The sequence below is a fragment of the Mchenga conophoros genome, linkage group LG14 (assembly GCF_057382185.1).
Source record: "Mchenga conophoros isolate Kocher_MC1m ecotype Shallow Benthic linkage group LG14, M_conophoros_male_GT1.1, whole genome shotgun sequence".
Lineage (NCBI taxonomy): Eukaryota > Metazoa > Chordata > Actinopteri > Cichliformes > Cichlidae > Mchenga > Mchenga conophoros.
Window position 1 is genome coordinate 36,611,231 of NC_140539.1, and position 19,722 is coordinate 36,630,952.

General features: G+C 42.5%; 1 protein-coding gene across 3 annotated transcripts in view; it reads left to right on the forward strand.

Moving 5' to 3' along the window:
* The window catches only part of pak1 (p21 protein (Cdc42/Rac)-activated kinase 1), a 78,304-nt gene that overhangs the window by 17,613 nt on the left and 40,969 nt on the right, over positions 1–19,722 (forward strand). The gene's annotated exons all lie outside the window — the stretch shown is intronic.

The window sequence follows — 19,722 nt, forward strand, 5'->3', positions numbered from 1 at the left end:
TCTCTCCTCTTGTGTCCAATCTTTGTTCTTTAAATCACTACAGCGTTCATATTTTAGACACAAGCAGCTCATTTTACTGTTGTCACCTTGGGCCACAGATATATTCTCAGAGACGTTTCTTCCTGTTAAAAGGGAGTTTTTACTTCCCACTGTCACCAAGTGTTTGCACACAGAGGTGTTTGATTGTTGTGGTTTTCTCTGTGCCGTTGTAGACTCTCATAAAGAACTTTGAGGTGATTGCTGTTGTGATTTGGCCGTGTAAATGCTTTGTTTTTTCAAGGTAGAGATTGAAACAGATTTTTTTCAGTCTTAACATCAGGTTTTTCCATGTTTCAGCACCAATTAGAATTACTGCCGACATTCCTGTTTCCCCAGGTGGTATCCTGGTTTGCTGTTTTTCCCGATAACGTGTGTGACTCTTACACTTTATTATGAATCACTAGAGTAGAAGCATCTGTAAGTTTTGTATGCTTTTCCATTAACCAGGCTGCCAGATTGTCTGTGAAACACAGCCTCGCACACGGTCCACACCCTAAACACAATTCCTACTGACGGAGCAAACAGAGAACACACAACCAGACTCAGGGAGTGTGTGCAGCTAATCTCTGTGCACACACACACACACTTGTGTCGGATGCTGAATGAATTACCTGCTGTCATAGCTTTTGTTTCACCATTTCAGCTCACTGTGAAGATGCAGTAAAGAGTAAGAATGTGAAATTTAAGCAAGCAGGTGGAGGCATATATGCGACTCTTTGGATAATTCGGGATACACGGATACAGCGCTTAGAGCACGGATCTGTGTGCAAGAGGTTATCAGTGGCGGTGAATGGAGCCTAACCCTGGCATGAAGAAGTGTTAACAGGAGCAGAAGCCGTTTCTTGGATCCAGCTTTTTGAAATTATTAAATCCCTGCAGCTTCTCGGGATCCATACGCGTCTCCAGATCGAGCGAGTTTGCACGTGACACAGCAGCAGTGGCTCCGTCAATTATTCGATCAATTATTCCTGAAGCTGAGAGAGAGAATCAGTCGGGTGTTAATAGAAAGTCACAGTCTGCTTTCCACAGCTGAGACAGGTGAGCTGTCGCATATTAAATCATTAGTTTCACATGTTCAGGAGTCCTGAGCTCCAAACAGCTGTCAGAGGTTTTTACTCTGAGTCAGGTCGATTTATTTAATCTATCTGCTCCCTTCGCTCCACCCGAGCCCCACTCCATCTGATATGTGAGAGTTAGCACCACCGTGTCTTCTGTTCCCTGAGTGGATGCAGTTCTGCATCTTTAGCCAGCGCTACCTGTTTGCATACCTTTAGGGTCACATGTTTGAAGCCTGCCTGTGTATACTAGTGAGACAGCAGCAGCTGAGAGAGAGCGAGTGAGAGCACACCAGGGGCCGTCCAGGTCGGGTGTCGGTCCACCTCTGCAGCACTTCTGGCTAAATTCAAACATAAAGCCGGACATTATCATTTGAAACAGAAACTGTTTCCGTAGTAACTCCCATTCTGGTGCAGGTTAGCCTGCAGGCACGATGTTCATGAGGTAGGTCATTTTTCACAAAGAAGATGTTTGAGCAGTGCATCAGTGTTTGCAGTTGTGGTTCACTGAGGGAAACCAGAGGACTTCACGTTATGTGAGTTGGCTGTAACGGGATTCTGCATTTCTGGTCTGACGGCTCCCAGCGTGCACTGCACCCTTCATTATTTATTGCATTGGCAGGGGCGGAGTTACACAGCTGGTATGTCAGGGATGGAGACAGACCCCCTGCCCCCCATCAGCACACCTGTGTGTGTGCTGTGTTTAGGTGGAGAAAAGGGGGGATGGTAATAGGGTGGGGCTACTGCGCTGATGAGAGCGAGTCGGCGGGTTTGCCATGCATTTTTTATGCACTGCATCATTCTGTGTGTGTGTGCAAGCTCTGTGTGAGTATTTGAACTATAGGCTTACAAAAAAGGGGTGGCTGAAAGGGTAACAGAGTAAAATCTTCCTGAATCTGTCCTGATACGAACTGTACTCTGTGAAGTGCAGGGCTCCTGGGTATTTTAGTGTTGTCTTGTTTTAAACGGGACCTGCTGTGTTTTCTCTATTTTCTGTCACATTTGTACTGTTGGAGTGGCAGATGTTCCTGTAAACGTACATTTGGCTGCTCTGTTTGGATCTGTATGACGTCAGTGAGAGCGGACATCCCTAATTTGGTTTTTATTTTTGAGGGGCAGCTAAACTTAAAGGGGGAGGAGCTAAAACAACTGAACTAAGCAGCTGCATCAAGGCGCAGAATGAAATAAATGGGGTTTATTTTGAACTGTTGATTATGCAAAGCTAGTCTTGTAGAGTCCTGCTTTGGGCTGAGTGATGCTCATTGCTCTTTGTGAACATATTGCTGACATAATAAGGTCTCAACTTGGTTTGGACACTGACTGAAGGGCTGCAGCCGTACTTTTCCTGGATTGGTCCCTCAGTGTGGTGACTCAGTGAAAAAGTCCTGGGATTAAATCCGGTCAAAGGAGCACCATTCATGCACAGGTTTCCTTTGAGAGGTTATTTTTCCCGCCATTAAATGCGTGCTAAAACAAAGCTAGGTTTGATTCTCCCATCACAAAGGCATTCACTTAGCGCTGGAGTTTAACCCCGTACGCTCCTCTGTGGCCTCCCGCTGCTCCTCAGACTGAGGGAGGATTAAATGTACTGAATGAATTTCCTTGTGAGGATCAGTGAAGACCGGCTTAACTTAATTGTTTAGTAATGTGTCAGAATTTGGTCTAAATGTGGTGGCGAGGTGGTGTCCAAAACCCAGACATTAGATTGGTTTACATTTTTTAAAACCAAACAAAGCAGCAAATCAAGAGAAATATGTTTCAAATGTGACCAAAATTCATGTTTGGGGAAAGGGCTCGTTACATTTCTGGCAGCACTTCATTAATTTCTTGTTTCAGATGAAAAAAATAAGATGAAAACAGGGTGATGGATGGTAGAAGAAGAAAGCCGATAGCAGTGGAAAGATGAAGAGGGCGAAAGCAGTTCATCACACCGTGAGGGAGCAGAGCGTAAACTCTCCGAGTTTTTCCACTGAGAAATGGTTTTGTGTAAATTCTCCCAGTTTTCTGCTCGGATCTCTCCTGTTTGATCCTCCCCTCTTTATTTTCCTCTGACCCCCACTTCCCCCTTCCCCCTCTGTAGTGTCTCTCTTACTCCCCCCCCTCCCTGTTTTGTACTCCTTTTTTTGTCTTGCTCCTCTCTTTTCATGCTCTTTGTTGGATCCTTCAGGCTGGACACATTCCTCCCTCAATCTTCTTTTCATCCAGTCCTTTTAAAAATCTTTCTTCACAATGATTTCTTCTGTCTTACACACACACACACACACACACACACACACACACACACACACACACACACACACATATGTCAGGTATTCATGTCTTGGGGACATCTAATTAACACAATTCGTTCCCTAACCCTTACCCTTAACCATAACCCTGACACTAAAAGCACGTTTTGAGTCTCAAAAATGCCTTCAAACTTGTGGGGACCAGGATTTTGGTCCCTACAAAGATATGAAAACACGCTCACACACACACACACACACACACACACACATTCACATGATAAGTAGCTTCAAGCAGAAAACTTTCCAGGCAGATTTAACGCAGCGACGACTGAAGTGAGGAAAAAGTAGACAAGAAAAGCGTGACAAAGAGGGAGAAACTGAGGCTGTCGTCCATGCTTCTGCTATTCTTTCACGTTTGATCCTGTAAAATTACAGTATTAAAGTGAAAATTAAAGTTTACAGACATACTATAATCTGCAACAACAGTTATAACTAAAAAAAAGATTTTAGTGTCCCGTATAAATAAAATACACTTTACAGTACGATTCTGTTTGTCCACAGTTTCCTGACACTTTAATAACGTTTTTTGACTTGAAAGTCAGAGTGAACCTTTACTGGGATTTTTTGTTTGTGGTGTTGACATGTTTGATGAAGCCGTGCGAAGCAGAGAAAGATGTGAGCTGCAAAGTAAGAGAGCCTGCGAGGGACATAGAGGGAGACGACTCGCTGTGTCATTGAGTTTATTCTGTGAAAAAAGCAAACAGTAAGAGAATGGAGAGAAAACATTTGCTGTCTGTTTATAAATAGGAATGAATACACTCTCCACCCACTGTGAAACACACACACACGCACACACACACACACACACACACACACACACACACACACACACACACACACACACAGCTTTGTATTGACCAGCAGAAGCTGCCTTCTTTGGACTCTAATCTACTGGACGTCACGACTGATTTATCTCCACTGCAGGGTGTGTGTGTGTGTGTGTGTGTGTGTGTGTGTGTGTGTGTGTGTGTGATGTATCCATCATGTTCATGCCTCACATCATGTTTTCCAGTGTGTGCACTAATATCAGTCACGGTACAGTAAAAGGTGCAGTGTGTATCTGAGGTATTGACTGAATTTATAGTGTGTGTGCATTAAGCCTCGTCATTAGAGGATGGACTTTCCACTGAAGGTGCTGCAGTGCACCCTGGGAATGCATCCGATGCTTTACGCCAGCGTTTTGAGGCTGTCTTCACTTTGGCTCTCGGAGCTTCAGCCCGGTCGTTGCCCTCTTCTTCCTCTCTCCTCATTCTGTTGCTGTATTATTAGTCAGCTGTGTCACTTCACATCTTCTATTTCATTTCCGCCAACGTGGTGCTGTGCACAGAGTCAGCCTGCATTTCTACATGAATCAGAACTGATTATTACGCAGTGCTGCTAACAGAAGTTGTGGTCATTTCCATTGGAGGAAAATCACAGCAGGCAGGATCTGTGGGCTGCGTCCGCCAATCGTAGTTCAGTTTGTCTCCACTGGTGTCAGTGTGTTTGACTTTGGGCCCAAAGATTTAATGGTAGACTGCTGGTTCCACCCTTTTGACACCAACACCAGTTTTTAAAAAAATGAAAACAATACCACTGGTGACAATTATAAATAATATGTTCATGTTGCCGTGGACGAACTCTTGGCTGACGCGTTTTCTCTGCTGCTCGCCGAGGCAGTCAAAGAGTTCTACCACAGGATGTGCAGCTCACTGCTGAGGCAGATGATTAAACACTCGGGTATTTATTCATCTCAAAATGCTTGGCAAATAGTCACAGCTGAAAGAAAGAGATGTAACTGAAGCATGTATCTGATGCGCTGTAACCTAATGCTGAAGTATCTGCACAAGGTTAAATTATTGATATGATGTGAATGAAAGTTTCATTGGGACTGACACTGACCTGAAAGGCTCTCGCTCTGCTGGAGCTACTCTGATTGCAAAGTTACCTCCTTCACAAATCATATTTGAGGAGTTCAGACCCAGACAGTTCAGATTTCTCATTAAGCAACTCACCGGCCAGCATCACCGCCGTCATCAGTCAGTCACATTCACGCACATGTCCCTCTGTCCCGTCTCTTCCCTCGTGTCTTGTAGTTTTCCAGCTCTTCCAGCTTGTAAAGCTCACAGAGTTTGCTTTGAACGGCCATTCAGTCGCAGCCGGTGAGTCGACACTGACCAGCGACGGCCTCTCTGATTCACACCTCTGCTATGATGTCAGACGGAGTCGGACTTCTGTCGTGCTCCTCATCCTCTTTCTTCTGCTTTGTGTTAACTGTAAACCGATTTTACCTCCACGTTCTTCTGTGACAGCAATCAATACTGCTTCATCAGTATTGATTGCTGGTAATGCATTCACAGCCAGCGCCAACGAAGACTAAAAAGTGCATTTTTCTCAAATCCATGGCTGCAGACTCCTGTGTCTTAGCTTTATCTTTAAGGCCTCTGACGGTGTGGTAGTTACTTCCTGTTTGTTCCTCCTCCAGCCGCCCACTTTTCCCATAAAACCAAACTGACCTCAGACGGTTGATCCATCAGACGGTGACTCACAGCTACAGGTATCTGCAGAACAAAGACGGGAACACATATATTTTCCTACAGTTTACACTTTAACAACCGTTTTGGACTCGTGTCAAACTCAAAGCGTGACCACAAAAGAATAAATCTTGATTATTTTAATCTGACTAAATAGCTGGCAGCTTGGTTTGCTGAGGTCTTTATGTGAAGCCAGTATGAAGGCTGTGCAGCAATATTACCAGAATATATTTATATATACAACATATAATCCAGTAAAAATAAATGGTTGAGGTTATTCAAGATCAGACAGCTGATTGAAACACCTGGTCAAAACACCTTTGTGTGAGTCAAAATCAACAGTTTAAATAATGTTTGTTTCTCTGCTGTTTCCAGTTAGTGAGAAACAGGAGTGCAGATTTCAATGATATTGTTTTAATACTGTTGCTGTGACCTGCCTGCAGCTCTAACAGGTACATGAGCTGGAGATTCTTTATTAAACAAACAGTGAACCTCCCAAAAACTTTGAACACTGTCATCAAACCTCCTCTTCTACGTGTCGAATGGTATTGATTCATCTACTAATGTCAGTTTTACTGAAGCAGAGGTGCTGCAGAGCGAGAGGAAACACACAGGGGAGAAAGTGGAACCACAGAAACCAAAATCCTCAAGTTCAGTCTCGTTCAGCTTTGCTTCCACAGTTTATTTACATGTGTGGTGTTAAGGTCAGAGATAGCAGGTCTCCCTGCTGGGGGTCTTAATGTGACCTTGTAATCCATGTCAGTATTGATTATGTAGAGCTGTGTGTGTGTGTGTGTGTGTGTGTGTGTGTGTGTGTGTGTGTGTGTGTGGCTAACGATCGAGGACATTCAGCTAAAGAATAATCCCCAACAACAAGGACTCCAAAGACGCTTTATGTGGCATGCCAAAACACACCCTACAAAACCCAATAAAGTCACACACACACACACACACACACACACACACATACAGAAACCCTCAGTTTGACTCAGAGCCTTGAGATAACTTTTATTTCAGTGTACAAACACGAGCTCAGACTGTTACTATGTTACTGACTGTTACAGAAAGCCCAAGTTTTTATTCTTTTATACCAATTACTTTCATTTTTGTTAAACTAAAATAGTAAGAAAAATGCAGACATATATCAGTGCAGAAAAAACACAAAGTGATGTTTTTTTCTGAGGAGTTAAAAAGTATACTGTATTCAGAAAATCAGAAACTTCTGGCATATCAGACTTATTATTTTTACTGTTATATCATGAAAATGTTCACCTTTGTTTTCTTTTGGTAGGTCTGCTGTCATTAATTTCCAGGTCCACACAGGCCTTTCCTTAAGTTAAACAAACACTAAAAGTGAAAGTTCATTTTTGAGGGTCCCCGATGTGCAGAAAAATGCCGTCATATGGGAGTAAAAACAGACTGAAAATGGACCAAACAGCAGTCAAGAGAACATCTTAGATCATCTATCCACAACACCAGGTTAGTCATTAATGTGTCGCTGTGTGGTTTGGTCCTTTGCTTTACAAAGCAAAAGGCTTGAGATTGATTCTCTTCTGCTCTGTTACACCGTGTGATTTTAAAAGCGTAAAGAAGTGCAGCACATGAATCTGAGGCTAGATTTTTGTCTTTGATTTAGAGCTGGGCGATAGAACGATAACGATATGTATCGCGATATAACTTTTCTCGATAGAAAAATTAAACTATCGCGATAGACCTCGCCGCTCTTGTCCTCTTAAAAAAAAAGAAAAAAAAAGAACAGCCAATCCAAATTAAGTAGCGCAGAGCCGAACCAATCACAGCCACAGCGTCACGTCACGTGACTTGTTACGTACAGTGTAAGTGCCAAGCCGCACATGTGTATTTGTTTGGGAAGCAGCCAGCCACCCTACCGCCAGGGTAATTAAGGAAAAGAGTGAGCCGACTAGAGAAATCAACCGAGCGTGACCGAAGGTTACCGAAGAGAAAACAGATGATGGTTCCAATGCCGGAGAGATTGTCGAACGGAAGAGACAGAGAAGTTCCGTAGTGTGAAGGTATTTCGGCTATTTCAAGTCTGACAAAAAACAGAGTAGCATGCACTGTAAATTGTGCCGAAAGCAAGTCTGAAAATACAATAAACTGGTGCATGCGCTACGTCCACACGTACCCGGGTATTTTTGAAAACTCAGATTTTTCTATGCGTTTGCACCTTTCGTCCACACGTAAACGGCGTTTTTGGTCACTGAAAACGAAGATTTTTAAAAACTCAGTTTTTGCATTTACGTGTGGACTAGAAAAACGGAGAAAACGCAGCGTCAAAGGTGTGCGCATTTTTTGACGTCACACTGTGCGCCACGTTATTGTTTCGGTGAAATGAATTTCTACAATACTGTTAATTCTTCTCTCTGCAGTGTTTAAATGCTTACATATACACACAGTTACTGTCCCTCCACACATACGACTCGGTTCTGCTTCTATGCCCCAGCTTTGTTTACTTTTTCCCACCGAGGCTTCTAGACTTCTGATTGGCCAACATTTCTGCACGGTTAGGAATCTAGCGCCACCTGCTGCTTTGGCATGTTCATAGCAGCGTTTTCCTTAATTTCTGCCTTTATGTGTGGACGGGATTATTTTTTAAAACGAAAACGGAAAATCTCCGTTTTCAAAAATACCCGTGTACGTGTGGACGTAGCCTCAGTCTCTGACTGGAAGCGCTAATTCGTCATTCGGCTTTTGTCAAACTAAAGTAACTGTTAAAACTGTTTGAAAAGCTCAGCTATACAACAAGGAGAGATTGAGAATTTCCTTTTAGTTCTCAGTTTATTTGATATTGACAAAAGTTAGTCAGTTTTGTCTGTTCTTCTGTAAAACAAACTAAGATTTATTTTTAGAATTAATATTTTGTTTCTAAGTGGAATTGACAGTTTAGTCTGTTTCGTTTGTTCTATTTTGAAACTTAAACGCTTTAGCGGCTGCCTTTTGTGTAGTTTGCAATATTTGCCTTTATTTATCTGAAAAAGTCTCATGTTCCTTAAGTACATCTACCCTGTTGAACTTATTATGGGAAATAAATATTTAAATAAAAACAAGCTGCTGATTATTTCACATTTTACTTGTGAGCAACGGCACATTTAAATCTTACAAATATAGTTATTTGGCTTATATCGTGATAGATATCGTTATCGCCTGAAATGAAAAAAACATATCGTGATATGAAAAAATCTTATATCGCCCAGCTCTACTTTGATTAGATCATTTTCCTCCCGACCTTATATGAAACTCAGATTCATCTCAGGAGTCATAGTGAACCATTTAATCTGAACTCAAAGTGACAGGACCGGTGCTCCGTGAAAACCAAGTAAAGCTGAAAACAAAATAAAAACTACAAGAACAGAAACACACGGGAGATGAAACAGACAGTTGGAGTTTTCTTTTTTATGTGTTGAACTAAATCGGATGATTACAGCTGAGTGTAACAGAAACCTTTAAGGCATGAATTATAAAATGTTTTTTTTGCAGTGATAAACAAATAAAAACAAGTGGATATTCAGGATGTTATAAATATGTGTCTGTAAAATAACTGTCTACCAGAAAATGTCACGATCATGAGTTGAATTGTTTTATTTTGAAAGACTTCTCTGATAAAGGTCAGAGTTACGTGACAGAGAAAAAGCAGAGAGGCTGTGACGCTGGTTCGGTCTGACAGTGAGTGCAGGCGAGACCACGATCACGACCCAGTTTGTCCAGTAAAGCCTGAGCTGATCTTTTCTCGTGTCAGTCAACCTCCAAACCTCCAGAGTCTTTGAAGGGCTGGTTGATACTTGTTTAGCTGGTCATTTTCCAGCCAGTCAACTCTCTGAGGTGATTACTGGGCTCCTCCTCTTCCTCCCCCTCCTCCTTTCTTCTGAGTCTGATTCTTCCTCAGTTTTTTTTTTTTTGGTATTGTAGATTTTTCACTTCATTTTGATTTTAAAGGCTGACAAAGAGTGTGTTTATTTTAAAACACAAGAAAAGCTGCAGCCTCTGCAGTATTTGACGAATGAGAATGAGTGTAGCAGTGAGCGGACATGCAGGAGGGACTTTTGGACGTGTGGGGATCGAACGGTCTGTGATTAGTGGACGGCCCGCCTCACCTCCTGAGCAGCACCTCCATCAGTCCCTGAATCACTGAAATATAAACGATCAGAGGCGGGGGGAGCGAGGAGAGACCATCTGAACGATCTCAGTGGGTAAAAGACCAAATTGATTATGGATGTTTTTTAAGTCAGCACAGATCCTCCCTCACACACACACACACACACACACACACACACCCTGCTCCATACCGCCATCTGTGCAGCCCCGCCTCAGCATATTGCTTCAGGGCCAACTGAGGCCACAGTGTGTGTGTGTGTGTGTGTGTGTGTGTGTGTGTGTGTGTGTGTGTGTGTGCGGGGAGAGGGAGGGAGGGTGGGGTTTTGGGATGTAATGCCTTGCTTATAATAACCTGAATAATCTATGTACTCCTCACACACACACAGAGTCAGGTGGATAGTTAATCACATCCTGTGTGTGTGGATGTGTGAAGGCAGGCAGCATGGGGGAAGAGTCACCACTGAAATATTGATAATGTAAGGTAATGATCCCAAAATCTGCTTTCTCACATGAACTTTTTGCATAATCTGCCCGGGACTGAGCAGCAACTTTAAAAACCGCAGTTCCTCTAATGGCCACTTGAGGCTGGCTCCAAATCGATCAGCTTATTACGTCTTTACAATAGAAATAAAGACGCCTGCACACTGATGCACAGAACAGCTTCGGCCTCTGTCGATAGTTTCCCCCTTCATATCTGCACGGTGGGAGGATTTTATTGTAAGTCTTCTATTCTGATTTATTTAAGGCTTACAATGTAACTTTTGGGGCGTGGCTGCTTTGATTGACAGATGTTGCTCTCTGCTAAGCTCCACCTCCACTAACTGGAATCACCGGACCTCTTGACCATTTAGTTTCAGTCATCGACCAAATTATGAGACATGCAGGATATTTGTGACCCACACAGTCCTACAGACTGGGAAAAATACATATTCCACAACCTCCTGGGCGGGGGTCGCTCGAGGTCGTTATGTGTTGCAAAGAGGGTGCTGCGCCCTATTCTGATTGCTTTGTTAGTTAGTAAGGTTTATATTACAGTGCCATATACGTCTTCAGAACTAATTTCCCATGGTGACTGCCAGCAACCTCCAGCAACCACACACCACCTGGTTTGGGAAACATAGTATTATACCCCAGGTGACCATTAATTGGGACCTTAAGGCAGTATTCTCCTGAATGGTAGTTGTCACCACTCAGATAATACCACCACAACAGCGCAGATATAGGAAGAGAGGAAGTGAAACCTGGAAGCAAAGGTTTTGCTGAGTGTTAAGTTTTTTCCTCAAAGCCTCATGTTTTCAAGCTGCTCCAACACGTCCCACAGAGCTGCTTCTGTACTCGTATAGCACCTCACCAGTATTAGCTGGTAACTTCAAGCTAGTCGTTCTCCCTACAGCCAGTCTTTTTTTTTGGGGGGGGGGCAGGTGAGGTGTCACCCCCTGCTGGTCATTATAAAGAACACAGGTGTAAGGCTTGATTTTCCAGACCTGGGCGCTCTTTTACACAGTCTTTTTGTCCAAATGTGGTAACTTCAGCCTCCCAACAATTAAAGTGGTAGCTGCTCCTTTTGCAGATCTTGGATTAGCACATGTGACACCTGACATTTGTAATTTGGCAAACACCTCTATGTCAGGTAAAGTTTGGAAGGTTCATGGCTGCTGTGCGTGTGTGAAAAGTACTTAAAGTCATTTGAATGAAATATTAAACCCATGTTTTGGGGTTTGATGTGGGGTTTTTTTTTTGGCTAAATCGTGTTAAATGTCCCATTAAAAGAGCCCGCTGTGATTTTTCAGTATAACAGCAAAAACACATGACTGAATTAAGGCCCTGCTGCTTCCACTCGTGTAGAACGCTTTGCTCTGTTGTCCCAAATCAGATTTTTCAGATTGGAGTCATGTTCCTTTTATCTGGATGTCTGTAAAAACTAGAGATGGCACGATACCACTTTTTTATGTCCGATACCGATATCATAAATTTGGATATCGGCCGATACCGATATGAATCCGATATAGTGTGTTTTTTAATCAATAAAACTTTTTTTAACATCTTTCTGCATTTTGTATAAGTTCAAACTCAAGTTTAAAAAAAAAAACACTAAAGCTATTCTGTTATACCTGTATGCAAAAAATACACTGCACCCAAAATATTTCATAGTTCAGCAATACTGATCAATCTAATAAACTTAAACCTGCACCATCCTCCCTATTCTGGTATTTTAAAGAGTACTTAGTGGAAATATTAAGCAACCTAGCTAATAGGGTTGCAAACTCCCAGCAAAAAAAAAAAAAATAGGGAACCACCCCCCACCTCATGATGCTTAATCGACGTAATCAACTTTAATTTAATGCAGTGTGAATAAAAATGCACAGAATTCAATTGTTTTTCAAGAATAATTCAATAGATTCAACATCTTTCTTCAACAGAATTGCAGACTGCAAGATGGTATCTTCCCAAAGGAAAAAGTAGTACAGCTTACTAGGGTATATTAGACTTAACAGTTACTATATACAGTAATGGACTTCTATACATTTTACATTAGATTAAAACTTTGGGTGTAAGATTCAGATAATTATTTATTAAAAGCTCGACATTTTAAATGAGAATAAGAAAGAAAAGTATTTCTTTGTGCCCCCTTCTCCCCAGTGGCGTGTCTAGAAAATTTTTGTTGGGGGGGCCAGGTAGGGGCACAGATTTGGAGAAGGGTGGCAGATTTAATTGGCAGATAATGTTTAAAAAAAAAAAAATTCTACCAACCATTAACCATAATTCAATAATCCTATAAACCTAATAACCAAATGCACTTTTAACTCTTATTAGAATGAGATTTTAACCACTACGGTGCAAAGTTTTTAGATACTGCGTTGATAAAGTACAAGAGATACAATCAGTGCTTTGTCAGTGTTTACTCAGCATTCAAGGACAGCAATATTTGCATAGTATTTTTACTGACATATAGTGCACATATGTTTTGGGCAAAAACATTTTTGAATATTAAAATACAAACATTTGTAACAAACAATTGACAAATTAGCCAGTTCCAATGTAAAACTTTCTCTGCCTGTTAAAAAAAGAAGATAATCTTCTCACAAACTGGTGTTTGATTTTGAAACAGGAAAAAAGTGGAGAAACAACTGAAAAGACTAACATTTGAATAAAACCTGAAAGCAAGTAAATACTTTCTATGCTGCCTTATGGTAAACTTTGGTAATATTGATAAAGAACAGCACTGGCTGATGATGAAATCCAGTCAGCTGGCATGGTGACACTGCCAGTATAACCTGCAGGGCTGGACTGGGACAGAAAATCGGGCATTTTGACTACTGACCGGCCCACCAGGTAGTAAAACCATAAAGCCTTTGAATGAAAACAAACCCTGTTGTGACAGTGATGTACACAGTCTTGTTGGTATATGTATGATTTCTATACATTTTACGTCAGATAAAAACTTTGGTTGTAAGATTTAGATAATTATTTAATAAAAGCTAGATATTTAAATTGAGAATAAGAAAGAAAAGTATTTCTTTGTGCCCCCTTTCCCTGTTAATGCCCTACCTGGCCCCCTGGCAACACTTTGCTAGATCCGCCCCTGCACAGTTACCAGCTGTCAGCTGCTTAGAAAAGGATGCTGGTGTTATTTGTCTCTCAGAAACAGTTCATAACTTCCCTTCAACTCATTCATGTCACCTAAAAGGTAAACCTGTTTCTCCATCACCTGTTCAGCTCTGATGATTCAGTAAGGACATCTCCTGGTTTCAGCTTCATGTTTCCCTCTCACCACATATCCAAACCAACATCATGACCAGCAGCTTTACAGCTGTGGCTCCAGCAAACATCAGCTGATACTAGAAATTAATATTAAATAAATTCTAACAACAGCTGATCAAGCTTAAACGTGCTGCTGTTGTTTAGCGCAATATCTGCTGGTTTCCTGTTTCTGGCGCAAAGTGGGCGATAAATAAACGAGAGAAAAGCTGATCAGCTGATCATTGATCAGTTTCATGATTGAAGTAGCAACAGGAGAGGCAGGGGAGAGAATGAGAGAAGAGGCAGCTGTGCAGCGTAAACACACAGAATAAATCCAGCTTTGTGTCTTTTTTCCATTCTAGCTAAAGTTCGGGACAAACTGCGTCTCTTCTCAGCTCAATACGAAACGCGTAATATTTTCTCTGAATGAGGGACCATTCCATTTTTTTAAGGAGCCGTTGGCAACTCTACTAACTAACCTTATGAATAAAATAAAGTTCACTATCAGTAACATCATAGCACCCACCCAGCTGTATAAAAACTCCATCAAGCTGGCTAGAACGCAGTACGAGTTATTGCAACTGACAGTAAAAAGTCAGCACAACGAAAATAAACTCCACCTAAACTTAGTTTATATCTGACCCAGATAGACTGCAGGTCATGACTTCTTACCTGAAGTTCAGTTCACCTGACACTCGGACTGGTGGCTGCTTCGGGTCTCTCCTCCTGCCTCCCCTTCCCTCATCCACCTGCTGCCTCTGTGGAAGCCCCGTCATAGCCACCACCAAACAACGGAGTTATTTCTACACATCGACCTGCATCTGGCCAATCCACCACCTCTCATTGTTCATGCCGTTACAAAAAAAAAATAAAAAATAAGTCAAATAAGCCCGATGGCCAGTCCAGCTATGTTAACCTGCAACCAAATCTGCAGCTCCATACAGCAATGTTACGACTTAGATGATATCTTATAACTCATAACTCTTATGTTAGCTGCCCTCTGTAGCATACTGTCTGAAATATTCGACGGCTGCAATAATTCTTTAAGTGTTATTTTTTCCTTGGTATTCTAATTTCACCGAAGTTTACTAAACTCAACAAACTTAATATTACTTACCGGGACATTTATTCTGTCCTCATTTTCTTTCACCGAAAAATTGTTTCCTGCGGTGCCGTCTTTCGTGCTTGGCTCTCCTACCTTTGCTAACGTGATGCACATAGCGCAGAAGCCGATGCTGCATTCACTTACACTCGGATATCTGAGCGTCACCGTGAAAACATAATCGGACATTTGATATTTGATTGAATTTTATTGTTTTGCCTTTGGGGTGGCACCTGGGGTGGCCAGTCTGGTTGGGGGGGTGGCCTGTGCCCCCCCAGGCCACCCCGCTGGACACGCCATTGCTTCTCCCTGTTCATGCCCTATCGGCCCCCCTGGCTAAACTTTGCTAGATCCGCCCCTGCACAGTTACCAGCCGTCAGCTGCGTAGAAAAAGATCCTCGAGTAGAAAGTAATATTAAATAAATTCTAACAACAGCTTATCAAGCTTAAACGTGCTGCTGTTGTTCAGCCGCTGGTTTCCTCTTTCTGACGAGAAGTGAGCAATAAACAAAGAAGAGAGACGGACTCGCGACAGAAAAGCTGATCAGCTGATCAGTTTCATGATTGAAGTAGCAGCAGGAGAGAGAGGCAGTCGCTCCATATATCGGTTGTTAAGCTGAACGCTGGAATGCTTTACAAACATTCAGAGATGAACTTATACACTTGCTTCACTTCTCTCTGGGATCACTTTCTCGGAGATGAAATGCCGGATTGGTAGTGAGGCTTCAAATGCTCAACCAGACAACAAGTCTCGCATGCCACAGCTGCTCTATCACGTGAGCACACTGCTCCAACGTGCTACGGTTATGAGCTGAGTTACGCCGTGTTTTGTGAGGTGCTTTTTTGATATTCAAAGGATCGGATTACATTTTTTATTTCTCTCCGATATCCGATCCAGTAATTTAGGTCAGTATCAGACCAATACCGATACGTAATATCGGATCGGTCCATCTCTAGTAAAAACCACATGGAAACTTCAGCCACATTCTAGTGGTTTGAAATCCAGCTAAAGTGGATTTTTAGAGATGTGGCTCAGTCCTGGATTCACATTAATCTGTACGTCATGTCACGTACAAAGCAGCACATCCCGACCACAGCCACCCAGCTGTGACTGCTGCGTTAAACGTGGCTGTGTAAACTGACGTACTCCGTCATTTAGGCTTTGCTCTGCTCTTACTTTGCTGTTTAGGGTTTGGAAAAATACGCCGTGGGTTATCATGCAACACCAGCGTCATTAAAGCACCCAGAATATCCAGCCTGACCACAGTCAAATAACTAAACAAGAGCAGACCGATGCTGCATACCTCTGCCAGGCCTGAATAATCCCCCCACACCACTCAGAGAAGTTAGAAACCACAGGAGGAGAGGACCCAAACTCAGCACAGTGTGGGGCAGATTAAAATCCAGATTGTCCAAACTTTAGCTGCAGACAGTCAGTGTAGGTGACATCACAGGCGAGCGGCAGGGAAACATCCAGGAAACCGTTTAAAAAGGTCAAACATGAGGTTGACTTGAGCGGGCCACTTCTGTCCTTCCAGCAGCGATACCTGCAGGGCACTCAGCATTTACTCCACTGCATTTAAGGCCAAGCTTTAGTTACTAATTATTTTAGATTCAGCTAGCAGTAATTATGGTAATTAAATGAGCTTTTTTATCGTCACTAAAAATATACAAAGGCCCTGATCTACAAGCCTGGTGTCACAGACATTGCTTGACACAGGCAACTAAATACACTAAATGTACATGCGTTTGGTTTTTTACACATTATGAGGAGTTGCCTGTGTTTTAGTGTAAAAAGTTCTGTTATCATTAAATCTTTAGTTGAAAACTTGGTTTGAAGTTAAGTTAGTCTGCAGGATATGAATATATGTCATTGCAATGTCCTCTGGAGAGATGGAAAAACGCCTCTGTGTGTGTGTGTGTGTGTGTGTGTGTGTGTGTGTGTGTGTGTGTGTGTGTGCCCCCTGCCAAGATGCAGTCTGTTATTTGGTCACGCACTCACTTCTTCCTTTCACCCACACTCTTCCCTTCGTTCTCTTTTCTTCCCCTACCTGCATCCTCTTTTTATCTGCTTTCTTCTTCTTCTTCTTCTTCTTCTTTGTCTTTGTATCTCTTATTCCAGCCCACTCAGGCCCACGGTAGCCCTTCGTTCATGCAGAAAAAAACCCACTATCCCCCCTCCTCTCCCCTCTCTTTTTCTCTTCGTGTTTCCTTTATTTTATATTTGGCCACGTCCTCTTCTTCTAAATTACCATCTGTCCTCTGACGAACACACACGAACACACTCACACTGATTGCCACCTGACAAAAGACTTTAAGGTTTCTGCATAAAAGCCTTGACACGCTCTCTGCTGTTCAGACGTGATTCATAATGCTGAAGTTTTCTGCTCAGTTAGAAAAAGTGCTTCTTGCTTGGGACTATTTTCAGTAGCATAATAATCCACTTTTGTTGTTTTAATGCATTTCTCTACCGTCAGAGCAGAATATGTGGGAGTGAGTCTACTGTGTGTCTGTGTGTGTGAATTAACCTGTCACCCGGTTCAATAGTGTGGCTGATTGATGTATTTTAATATAATGGAGCTGTGTAGCACAGACTAATGGCTTTAATACACACAATACTTGTTATTGTAATATGAACAACAGGAAAAGATGGACTCTTTATATGTCTGTATATAAAACACAGAGGCAGCTTCTGGGCTGGCAAAGTGAAGTTTTCTAATGACCAGCAGGGGACGACTCCACTGGTTGGTGACCCATAAGGGGCTCTGTCCATTTTTCAGAAAATCACAGGATTGATTTTAAGTGTGCCGTATTTTCCAAAACACACGGTAATAACGACGGCCCGCTAGCATGCTCTACCAAAAACTGTGCTTTGTTGTGCTAAACCATTTCCACACCACTGAAGTTGCACCATTTTTACAAACCAATTCTGGTTCATCTGTTTCATTCAACGATCCGCTTTCTCCCTTCTCGTTCTCCGTCGCCGCCATGCTTTTTCCGCCATGTGCGTATGAAAACAAAGGCACTGCGCATGTACGTTTTGCCCATATTCTACATGGAAGCACCACGTTTAAATCTGGTTTAGGAGGGGCAGCCAATCCTAAAAAGGTTAGCTTAAAGGCAGTAGGAAGTGAGCTAAAACAGCTTCAGTCAGTCACAGGTTGAGCTGAGGCCCAGTATAAGAAATCAGACAAAAGATATAAGAAGGATTATTTTGCAGTCGTGCAAAACTGCTTCTCAGTCCAATAATAAAAACAAAATAAAAGACGGAAGCTGCTTTAGATAAAGAAGGAACAGAAGCGTCAGGGTGTGCTGTGCAAACCAGGGACTCTCCTGAGCTGGAAACTTCAAAGACCCAAATTATAATGGGTGTGGTTCAGACGTTTGTGTGGCTGTGTGTGTGTGAACATGAATACAGACTGTGTGGGGTAGACACTGATACATGCACATGTATCCATGCGTCCATGCATGCTGCCAAACCTGTGAAAATATGTTAAAATATACATTTGAAGTCTGGGCCTGGGGGTTCGTCTCATTACCACGACGACATGATTTTGGAGTCAGCTGCAGGCAGACGAGACAGAATTTGATCTCTTTGTGGTGATGTCTCAAACCGGTTCAGACTCTTCACGCTGCTGTTTGTTGGGACTTTTGCAGACGTGTTTTTTCCTTCTTTGTTCTTTATCCAGAAGGCTGCAGTAACGCCTCCATCTGTCTTCTCATCTGTCCCTTTGTCTCTCCTTGTTTAGATTCCTTGTTTATGTCACGCCTCCTCTAATATCTGACACCGAGAGCTTGTCGGGTATGTGCAGTGTTTAGTGTTTGTTGTAACAGCGGGAGCTCCAGGAGCAGCTGGAGGGGGTGCTCCGTGGCCTCCCACTGCCAAGCGCACTGAGCTCTGCTGGGCTACGACTGGGGCGGATCCCCCCTGCTGGGTGTGCAAGTTCAGCTAAATGTTTAATCCATTTCTGCAACATCCTCCGGCATGTAGAAGCTAGCATGCACAATTTATTTACATGCAGAAAAAAGCAGAGCTTGTGCATTCTGGTTCCCATGTTCAGGCAAAAACCTGCCTGACATGAAACGAACATTTGATTCCAAATCCTAAAATGGAATTTTTACCTCTGAGGTAACTCTGCTTACACTAGGCAACCTGTAACTCCAAACCCTTCTGAAACCCTCCGCCAAAGCTTACACCACAACCTGATGTGCACTTTTCTAGAGATGTATGTACACAGGGTGTGTGGTGTTGCTTGTGATGACTGTGATTGATCAGTGTGATTGGAGGCATTTCTGTTTACTTTTTCTTCTGCCTCCATTTTTTCAAATGAAGAGAGAAGAGAGAAAACCACCTGCCTAAAATTGCAGATCAGTATAGGCACAGCATGCACACGTGTAAATGCTGATAATGGTGTCAGGCACGAGGCTGCTGCACAGATTCAACAAAGTCGGAATTAAGTTTAAAGAGCATCCATGCAGGAAGTGAGCAACTTTAGGCAACCACAGGCAGAATGACAGTAGATGAGTAAAGCGTTTCTCGACTATGAGTAAAGGTGATTGAAGTGACTTCCAATGAGAGCAATGGCTATGATGACATCAAGACTGAGGAGACAACATTCACAGCTTCGGTTCCTACTGCAAAGAAAGAAACAGCAGCTACAAAAATGTAAGAGTAGCTTGTTAAAATCAAGCCATGATTGCATCATATGCATCCTCCAGACACGGGGTACACATTTATATGACTGAACATCACAGACAAGTCGTTCACAAGTGGATACATGTAACCCCCCTTTTAAGTGGGTTATCTGCTGTTCAGAAGGTTGTTGGTTTGGTCCTCAGCTCCTCAGATTAATCGCTCCAACAAACATGTA